This window comes from Varanus komodoensis, unplaced genomic scaffold, assembly GCF_004798865.1.
Source record: "Varanus komodoensis strain SLA01 unplaced genomic scaffold, ASM479886v1 scaffold48, whole genome shotgun sequence".
NCBI lineage: Eukaryota > Metazoa > Chordata > Lepidosauria > Squamata > Varanidae > Varanus > Varanus komodoensis.
In genome coordinates, this window is record NW_025336059.1 from 5,947,192 (window position 1) to 5,956,108 (window position 8,917).

Sequence of the window (8,917 nt, forward strand, 5' to 3'; positions counted from 1 at the left end):
GAAGGAGCCACATGCCCAGCCGGCAGCCCACCAGAACACGTTGCTGGCGTGAGCAGAGGAGAAAAGCAAGGGTCTATCCAAGCCCCTATTTCATTTGGCGACTGCAGAAATGGATTATGGACTCATAGAGCTGGAAGGACCTCTGAGGGTCATTTAGTCCACCCCACTGCGATGCAGAAGGATTGCCAACTCCCTGAAACATGGCCAGTCACCCTCTACTTAAAAATACCAATTAATCATACTCCCTCAGTTCCCAGTGCCACGCTTTCCCAGTGTCATGCAGCCTGTCAAACAGCACACAGGGAAGCCTGAAAATTGTATTTATTTAAAACGTTTTTAGACCATTCCTTACCAAAGTCTCAGGGTGGTTTAATGGTAAGACAAAAATACAATAAAACTCAAAATAAAACATTGCATCCTAAGCAAATTCTGGCAATAAAACCCATATTAAATAACAGTCAAACATTAAAATATTGGGAAAATAAAAAGGTAGGTATAAAGTAGGGGTAAGGAATTTAGGACAGCTTCCATGCCTTGGATTCCCTCCCATCCCTGTTAGACTGAGTGCCTTCCTCTGCCACTGAATTTGGCAGCTAAAAATGCAACTGTGCCTTAGGAAACATAGAAACAGAGTGTGTCAGAAGGGGTCTCCCGGGCCATCTAGTCTGACCCCCAGCTCCAGCTGGCTCCACTCACAACATGCCCACCATGTGCATGCCCAGCCTGTCTTTGAACACCCGCACCGATGGGGCCTCAACCACCTCCCGTGGAAGCCCCTTCCACACCCTTGGGGTCCTAACCATTAGGAAGTGCTTCCTGGCATCTCAATTGAACCTTGGTTCCCTGAGCTTTGCTCCACTGGAACACGCCCTGCCCTCCACTGTGGGGGGGGGGGGGGAGGAAGGTCATGGTCCTCCTCTGCGTGGCACCCCCATGTGAAATAAACAAATGTGTCCACTTAGGCAAACATTTCTAGAAACAGGCATGAGTTTTCACGCTGACTTTGACAAAAGAATTTGCTGATCACAAGTACAAAGGAACTTGATGCAGGGAAAATAAGAGAGCCAAACAGAATCTCTATTGTTAAATCTTGTTTTTCTACTGTTCCATCGTGGTGGTCAGAAGTTTGCCATTTGTAATGCAGAGTATTTCCCTGTTTTTGTGAGTCACTTTTGTAACTCCTATTTATAGAAACACAGAAGCAGAGCGAGTCAGAAGGGACCTCCCGGGCCATCTAGTCTGACCCCCGGCTCCAGTCGACTCCGCTCACGACATGCCCACCATGTGCACGTCCAGCCTGTCCTTGAACACCCGCACTGATGGGGCCTCAGCCACCTCCCGGGGAAGCCCATTCCACACCCTTGGGATCCTGTCAGGAAGTGCTTCCTGGCATCCAAATGGAACCTGGTTCCCTGAGCTTGGCTTTCGTGGGTTACTTCCTTGTGGGGGGCTACCATCAATCTCCAGGATGGCATGGAGAGGGGGCTGAGGACAATGACTACAAAAAGACCCCCCACTCCTGTGAATGTTGCTTCCCTGTCCATTTGCCGCTCTTGAAAGGAGCCATGAAACTGAGCAGGGACTTTCTGTTGCCGCTTGACCTCCTTCTTGCTTAAATTCACTTGCTTAAAGTCAACATGCTGCAGCAATACGAGAGCTCAAGATCATCCCATGAAACTGAATGGGCGGAGATTGAGGACAGAGCTATATGCCCGTAAACCATGGAAGTTGCTACCAGGAGAACATCGTGGTGGCCACCAACACGGATGGATGGCTTTAGAAGACCACTCAACAAGTAGGTACTTTCATGGAGGAGAAGAACCTGGGTGGGAAAAATCAAAAGGGCAGTCCCAGGAGCCTCCAGAATGCCTCTTGTTGTTGTTAGTCGCGAAGTCGCGTCCGACCCATCGCGACCCCATGGACAACACTCCCCCAGGCCCTCCTGTCCTCCACCATCCCCCGGAGTCCCCCTAAGCTCACACCGACTGCTTCCGTGACTCCATCCAGCCACCTCATCCTCTGCCGTCCCCTTCTCCTTTTGCCATCTATTGTTCCCAGCATCAGGCTCTTCTCCAGGGAGTCCTTCCTTCTCATTAGGTGGCCAAAGAATTTGAGCTTCATCTTCAGGATCTGGCCTTCTAAAGGAATGTCCATATTAAATAAGAGGAATGCCTCTTATTATTGGATAACGTGATTCAGACACACTAGTTTGCTTCATCAGGGGCTGCAGTCAAAATATGGGCTGGAACAGAATGGTTATTTTGGGTTACTAGTCCTGAGTATCAACCAGTATCAGAGGAAGTATCTCTGTGCACACCTGTTTCTGTGGCTTGCCGGCACACTCGGATCTGGCTCGCGGGTTTTTGGTGGGCGCTTGGCCATCGCACCCTTGCAACCTCAGGCTGGAGAAGCCTTGGTTTGAGCCCACTGTGGTCATCACATGTTCTGAGCTCCCTGCTTTTCTCAAGGCCAGCGGCTACTGCACAGTATGCGCATAACAACCCTGTGAGGCAGGTAGATTCGCCCCAAAGCTGGAGCCTTGCCCAAGCTCCTACAGGACATTTACGGGATTCGAACTTGAATGTTCCAGGACCGGGTCCAATCTATCAGCTTGGCGTTGGCCCAGACTGCTTCCCTGGGAGGTTGGAGATTGACAGGCAGCTCCGGGTTGAGCTTGCCTAAAGGAGCTGGCGTGGTGCCAGGGAGTGTGTCCCTCCACCCTCTGGCGTGGGATCCCCCGTCCTCCCTCGCTGGATTGTAACGACTCTCGGGAGTTGAGCTTTCCTCCCTCCAGGCATGCTCAAGAGCCATCACTAAGATCGCCAGGAGTCACAGGCACAGGCCTACGTGTGGGAAACTCAGTGGAACTCCAACCCACACGGCCTGGCGCTAATAACTCCTTAGTGGGGCATGAATGCACCATGAACTTACGTGGTCCTTCCAACCCAAAAAATGCACAGCACACAGAGGTGCTTTTTCCGAGCACTGGAGGAGTGGAAGGAGAGGCGTTGGCAAGGGACGGGGTGAGAGCAGCTTTTGCTGGCTAAAGCTCGGCCCAGGATTTCGGGGCACTGCTGGGCTTGGCCGGGCAAGGGGAGGCAGAGTTCATGGTGCCACTGTTGTGGAGAACAGCGTCACTATCTCCCAGCCTAGCCTGCACTGCAGGGGGGTTGTGAGGATAACAGGGAGCCGCAGGCCCGGCTGAAGTCTCTCGGCGAAGTGTCCTCCATGACCCTTCCTACACAAACGTCCGTTTCTTGCTCCTCTGCTCTGCTGCAGCAACCCTTGGTGAAGATGGGTGGCTGTGAGGCGCCCATGTTAATGTCCTCACGATGTTTGAGCAAGGCCGGGGGCCGACATGGGTTGGAGACGCTTTCTGAGGACGGGCTTGGAGATGCGGCCGAAGTGCCCTGACCTGGGACTGTGTTGGCGAGGGCGTTCGCACGCCATGAGCCAGCGCGTGCGTCAGCCATGGGGCTCTTCCCCAGCACACCTGGAGACGTAGCGGCAGGAACTCGGGTTGTGGCATAAGAGCAGGAAGGACATCAAGATGTTCCCGACTCGTGCGATGCTATTCAGGAAACCCTCCAGTGCTCTGCCCCTGACAGCCCTGCCCTGCTTTCACCCACTCAAGGCTCCGGCATCTTGGCTAGAGTCCCCCCACCCATCTCTTGGTTGGGCTTCCTCTGTCTTCCAGCCAAAATGATCTCCAGCATGATGGTCTTCTCCAGGAGTCTGGCCTTCTCATGATGCACCTGCAGGTTGGCGGCCCCTGTTAACAAAGAAACATAGAAACAGAGTGAGTCAGATGGGGCCTCCTGGGCCATCTAGTTTGACCCGCAGCTCTAGCCAGCTCCTCTCACGACATGCCCTCCATGTGGATGTCCAGCCTGTCCTTGAACACCCTCACCAATGGGGCCTCAACCACCTCCCATGGAAGCCCATTCCACACCCTCAGGGTCCTAACCATCAGGCAGTACTTCCCGGCATCCAAACTGAACCTTGGTTCCCTGAGCTTTGCTCCACTGGAACACGCCCTGCCCTCCACTGTGGGGGGGAAAGGTCACGGTCCTCCTCTGCGTGGCACCCCCTCACGTACCTGTATGTCGCCAACAGATCCCCTCTGAGTCTCCTCCTCTCCTAAGTCATCCTGGTGAACCTTTTAGAGACCGAGTGCCCAAACTGCAACCCAAAACCCACTTATTTATCGCAAAGTGCCAACACTGCAATAAAACTGAGGATTTAGTTTAGAAAAAACAACTCACAGCCAGTCCAAGCAAATACATATATATATCCTTGGCAGAGCACTGACCAGCCTTGAGAAAGCTCAGATGAGTCCCGGCTAATGAGTCGCGGCTTGTGACATCATCCCCTGGCACCGCTACTCCTTCCTGAGCATGCACATGGCCCCCATGTGCGCTGTTGCCCGATGCTTGGCTGCTGGGGCGATGCTGGTGTGGCTTGGCTCATGTGCTGACAGAGAGGGCTCTGCGTGCCAATGTGGCAAGCGTGCCAGAGGTTCGCCACCACTGACTCAGGATGTTGCGGAACTTTCCTTCTCTAGAAGACTGGGCAGCCGTTCCCTGCAGATGCTCCCAGTTCTCTTCAGCCAATGCAAGGGCTGGACTAGATTGTCTCCAAGGACCTGCTGCAATTTTAGGCTCAAGAGATCGTGGATGCATTGTTTTAAACTGGGTGGTGGATCAGAGGTCCATGCGCCATGACGGTAGGACCCACCAGGCCTGGGCGAACACAGCTCCCGCGAACAGGCGTGTGACATTCTCTCCCACACTTCCGGCTTGGCATGAAAGCACGACCTGGCGGGAGACGCCACACAAACACACCTCGCCCAGCAGCGCCCCTGGCCCGGCCCACCCTTTCTTTGCCTCGTGGAAATTCCCACAAGTCCCTCTAAGGGGGCCCAGGGGGGATTTATTATTTCCTGGTGTCTTGACTCTGAAAAGCCCAAAGGGATTATGGGTGCTTTGCACATGAATGGCTGGAAGTGTGGTGTACAAAGGGCCGGGGTTATGGGATAATGCATTTGGATGTGGGAAAGAGCCGCCTTTGCTTGAAAGCAGGCTGGTCCCTGAGAGCAGGAATCCATCAGGGTTCAAAGCAACCCACGCTGCCCTGGTGTGCGGAGGGGCACAAAGAGCCCCTCCCCTCCCCCTGCATCCCTTCCAAAAAGATGCTGATTAGAGCCATATATAAATTAGGGGATCTTTCCTCATTTATTTTGATGCAAGGCAGTAGAACCCCATTTTTAAAAATCAAAGCTCAAGCCCAGTACATCTCAAAGAGCTTGTTAAAAATTCCCATCCTCTCAAATTCATAACTTGTCCTACTTCACAGACAATTTTGTCTATATATGGCAGAGATCTAAAGCCGGGACCTCATGACAGATATAAAAATAGCACGCTAGCTTTCTTGGCTAGGAAAGGATTGCCAACATTAGCATTTTTTTAAAGGGAAGAAATCTTTCTCTCTTTGCAAATAGTCTATGCATCTCTTCCAGAAATGCATCTAGAATCACGGATCCTGCATTGAACAGGGGTTTGTCCTGGGACACCCATAAGGCTCCTGTACTATAAAATAAAATAAAATAAAATAAAATAAAATAAAAAATACCATTGAAAATCCTCTCTAAAAGCAATAGCAAAGTTGGAAGGTCATGGCCTTGTTATCACATTTCACTTACACCTTGCCTTTCTTAGTCTTGCAAGGAATCCAAGGTGACCTATTAGTTTCTCCACCCCTTCAGTTTATGCTCCTAACAACAGCCTTGTGAGGTAGGTGCGGCCAAGCAGGAGTGCTTGGCCCAAAGTGAGCTTCATGGTGAAACCAGGTGCAGCCTAATTCCCAGATTTCCGGACTCCTTACCCAACACTCCGACCAAGAAGCTATTCTGGCTTACCTAGCGGACTTGTCAACATGCAGACAGCTGTGAGCAAAGGGTGGGAAGTACACCGAAATTACAGCTGTTTTAGTTAGGTTAATGCTATCACTGTCAAATGCATATGTTTTGCATATTTGAATATTTAAGCTACGCCTGTTAAATGTGCACAGTGGAATTTTATACCATCTTTTACTGTTTTTGTGTTTTGATTGTACCTTTTTGTATTTTGATTCACTGGGGAGAAACACCCAGGAAGCCTTGACTATTGGGTGGTGAAATAGAAATAGAAATAATAGAAATAGAAATAGAATAGAATAGAATAAATCCCTTGTGCGGAAAAGCTGTATTAGAGATCCTTCTAGGGGCAGGATCATAATTCTGGGAAGAGGGGAAACTTTCCCGAAGATGCCCTCATTCAGACCTTGGGATCTGCACTGAGGAAATGACCCTTCCTGAATTCCCCCCCCCCCAAAAAAACTGCAACAATTCACTGCCAAAACCCTCCCTCCACCAGTGATTCTACCTGCCACGTGTGTTGGGACTACAACTCCAACACCCCAGCCAGGGTATTTTAGTTGCACTCCTCTGGAGGGAACCCGGCTGGGAAAAACTGACCATGTCAAGCCATATGAATCAGTAGCCTGCCCTGGAATAAAACAGATTTCTAGGTCAGATAGCCAGAGATCCAAAGCAAATGGCTGCGGCGTTTCCCCCCTCCTAGAACTGCCCCTTCTTCAGGCATCCAGGCAGCCGTTGGCTCCAAGCTGGACTTCTTCCCTGGTTTGGGTTTCTTTTCTGTTACGCTGCTTTCTTAGACCACATCGCAATTTTTTTTGGAGGGTGTAGGGCTGGCATTGCTAACATCCTTGTCATCCGTTGGACAGATTTTCTTGACTCCTGCAAACCTTGGGCTTTCCCAGGCACGCTAATATTGCGCTTCGTTTCTTTTCCAGTGGCTCTGCTTCGGTTGCGATCCTGCTGGTCCTCAGCTCCCAAGTCAGCCATCAGAAGATGTGATGAACTCAGCAAAGGCCGGCAGACCAGCTCTGACATCAGCAGGGCTGTCTCCCCTAGCTGGATCTCGCCCCAAGCTGCTAAGGAGCTGTCCTCAGTGCCAAACCCCAAACCAAACCCACTTCAGCACCATGGATAGCTGACCAGGAGAGGCACAGATCCTCCTGACATTCAAGCCACCAGCTTCTACCAGATGGAAGTGCATGTGACTATGTATTTACTCTTACACTGGACTGGGCTTATCTTCTGTTTCTCCCCTTGGCCTTTCCATGCTGGTCTCAGTGTTTGTGTGCGTGCATGTCCCCGAGTGGTTCCCAGGTGATGCGCCTGCCAGCCAGCACGCCAGCCAGCACAAAAGGCGTGTGTCTTGGGAAAATGCCCCGGAGCGTCGGGAAGTGATGGCTTCTGCATAGCTGCACAGGTGGGCCTTGGAAGGACACCAGAGAATCTGCGGACGTGTTCAAGCATATGATGTCAAAATGAATCCTGTTCAGGCCAGATGATGGCCACGAGTGGAAGGTCTGAAAAGAACGCAGGAAAGCAAGCAAGAAGAACAGAAAACAAGCACCAGACCTGATCTTCAATTTGGCTTTTGAGAAGCACAGTCCCCCATTTCTCCCTTAACAAGAATGTCCAACTGCTTTTCCAGGAAGCTGGCCAAGCGGATACTTCTTTTGTATAAGGATACAATCTATGCATTTTTTGACAGAAACAAGGTTTGCTGCCAAGGAATACTTAGAATTGTGCCCTAAATTCTAATCTTCCCTCAATGCATTCAGATGTTTTTGTTCTAATTTTGGTGGGTTCTTTTATTTTAAATTTATGTATGGCTTTGGAGATCTTTCAACATAGAAGACTTAAATAGAAACAGGAATAAACAAATGAAAATAGTTCTATTTTTAATCTAAAAAGCCCCACTTCATGATAAGATGCTTGCTAATATGCAGCAGTATTTAAATGTGATCTTGAAACAAGTTAAGTCCTGGTGGGACTTATTCCCCCTCTAGTAAACAGGAATGACCCCTACTTGTGGGGTAGGGAGAGGCACAAGATCCCCCGAACTTGTTCAGTCCCACTGCCCTATTTCTTCCTCAGCTTTCATTACAGTGGAAAGCTCCAAAGAAGGGTCACTATGGTATAGTGGTTAGAGCACTGGACTGTGGACACAGAGGATCCTGGTTCTAGGCCTTGCTTGGCCATGAGACCCCCTGGGTGACTCAGGGTAATTGACTTCGATGCTGTCCCTGAGCTTGGAAAGCTGCCTTGGGTTCCTCACAAAAGACGCGAAGTGGGATATAAATGCAACTCAACAAGAAATTGCAGGGAATGGACTCCTGCTCCACTAAGGACAGACTTTGCTCTGACACCAGAGTGTGTGGCCAGTGCCACGGAGCCACCGTGGCACGATCCGGCCAGCTTCACGCCTTCCTTCCACACGGAAGCTGCAATATGGCATCCCTGCTTCTGTTTAGCAACCCCATCTGGGTCAAGGGCCCCTCATCTTGGAACCAACAGCTCTCATCCAATGGATCTGATATCCCCAATCAATAACGATTTTCCTGCAGCGGCTTGGCCACTCTCTTTGGACAGCACCTGAAATCCACCAGAACCTGTTCAATTGTCCATGGATCTATCTTCCTTCCTTCCTTCCTTCCTTCCTTCCTTCCTTCCTTCCTTCCTTCCTTCCTTCCTTCCTTCCTTCCTTCCTTCCAACTGTCCATGGATCTTTCTTTCTTTCTTTCTTTCTTTCTTTCTTTCTTTCTTTCTTTCTTTCTTTCTTTCTTTCTTTCTTTCTCTCTCTCTCTCTCTCTCTCTCTCTCTCTCTCTCTCTCTCTCTCTCTCTCTCTCTCTCTCTCTCTCTCTCTCTTTCTTTCTTTCTTTCTTTCTTTCTTCTGTCCATGGATCTGTCTGTCTGTCTTTCTTTCACTGTCCATGGATCTGTCTGTCTGTCTTTCTTTCACTGTCCATGGATCTTTCTTTCTTTCTTTCTTTCTTTCTTTCTTT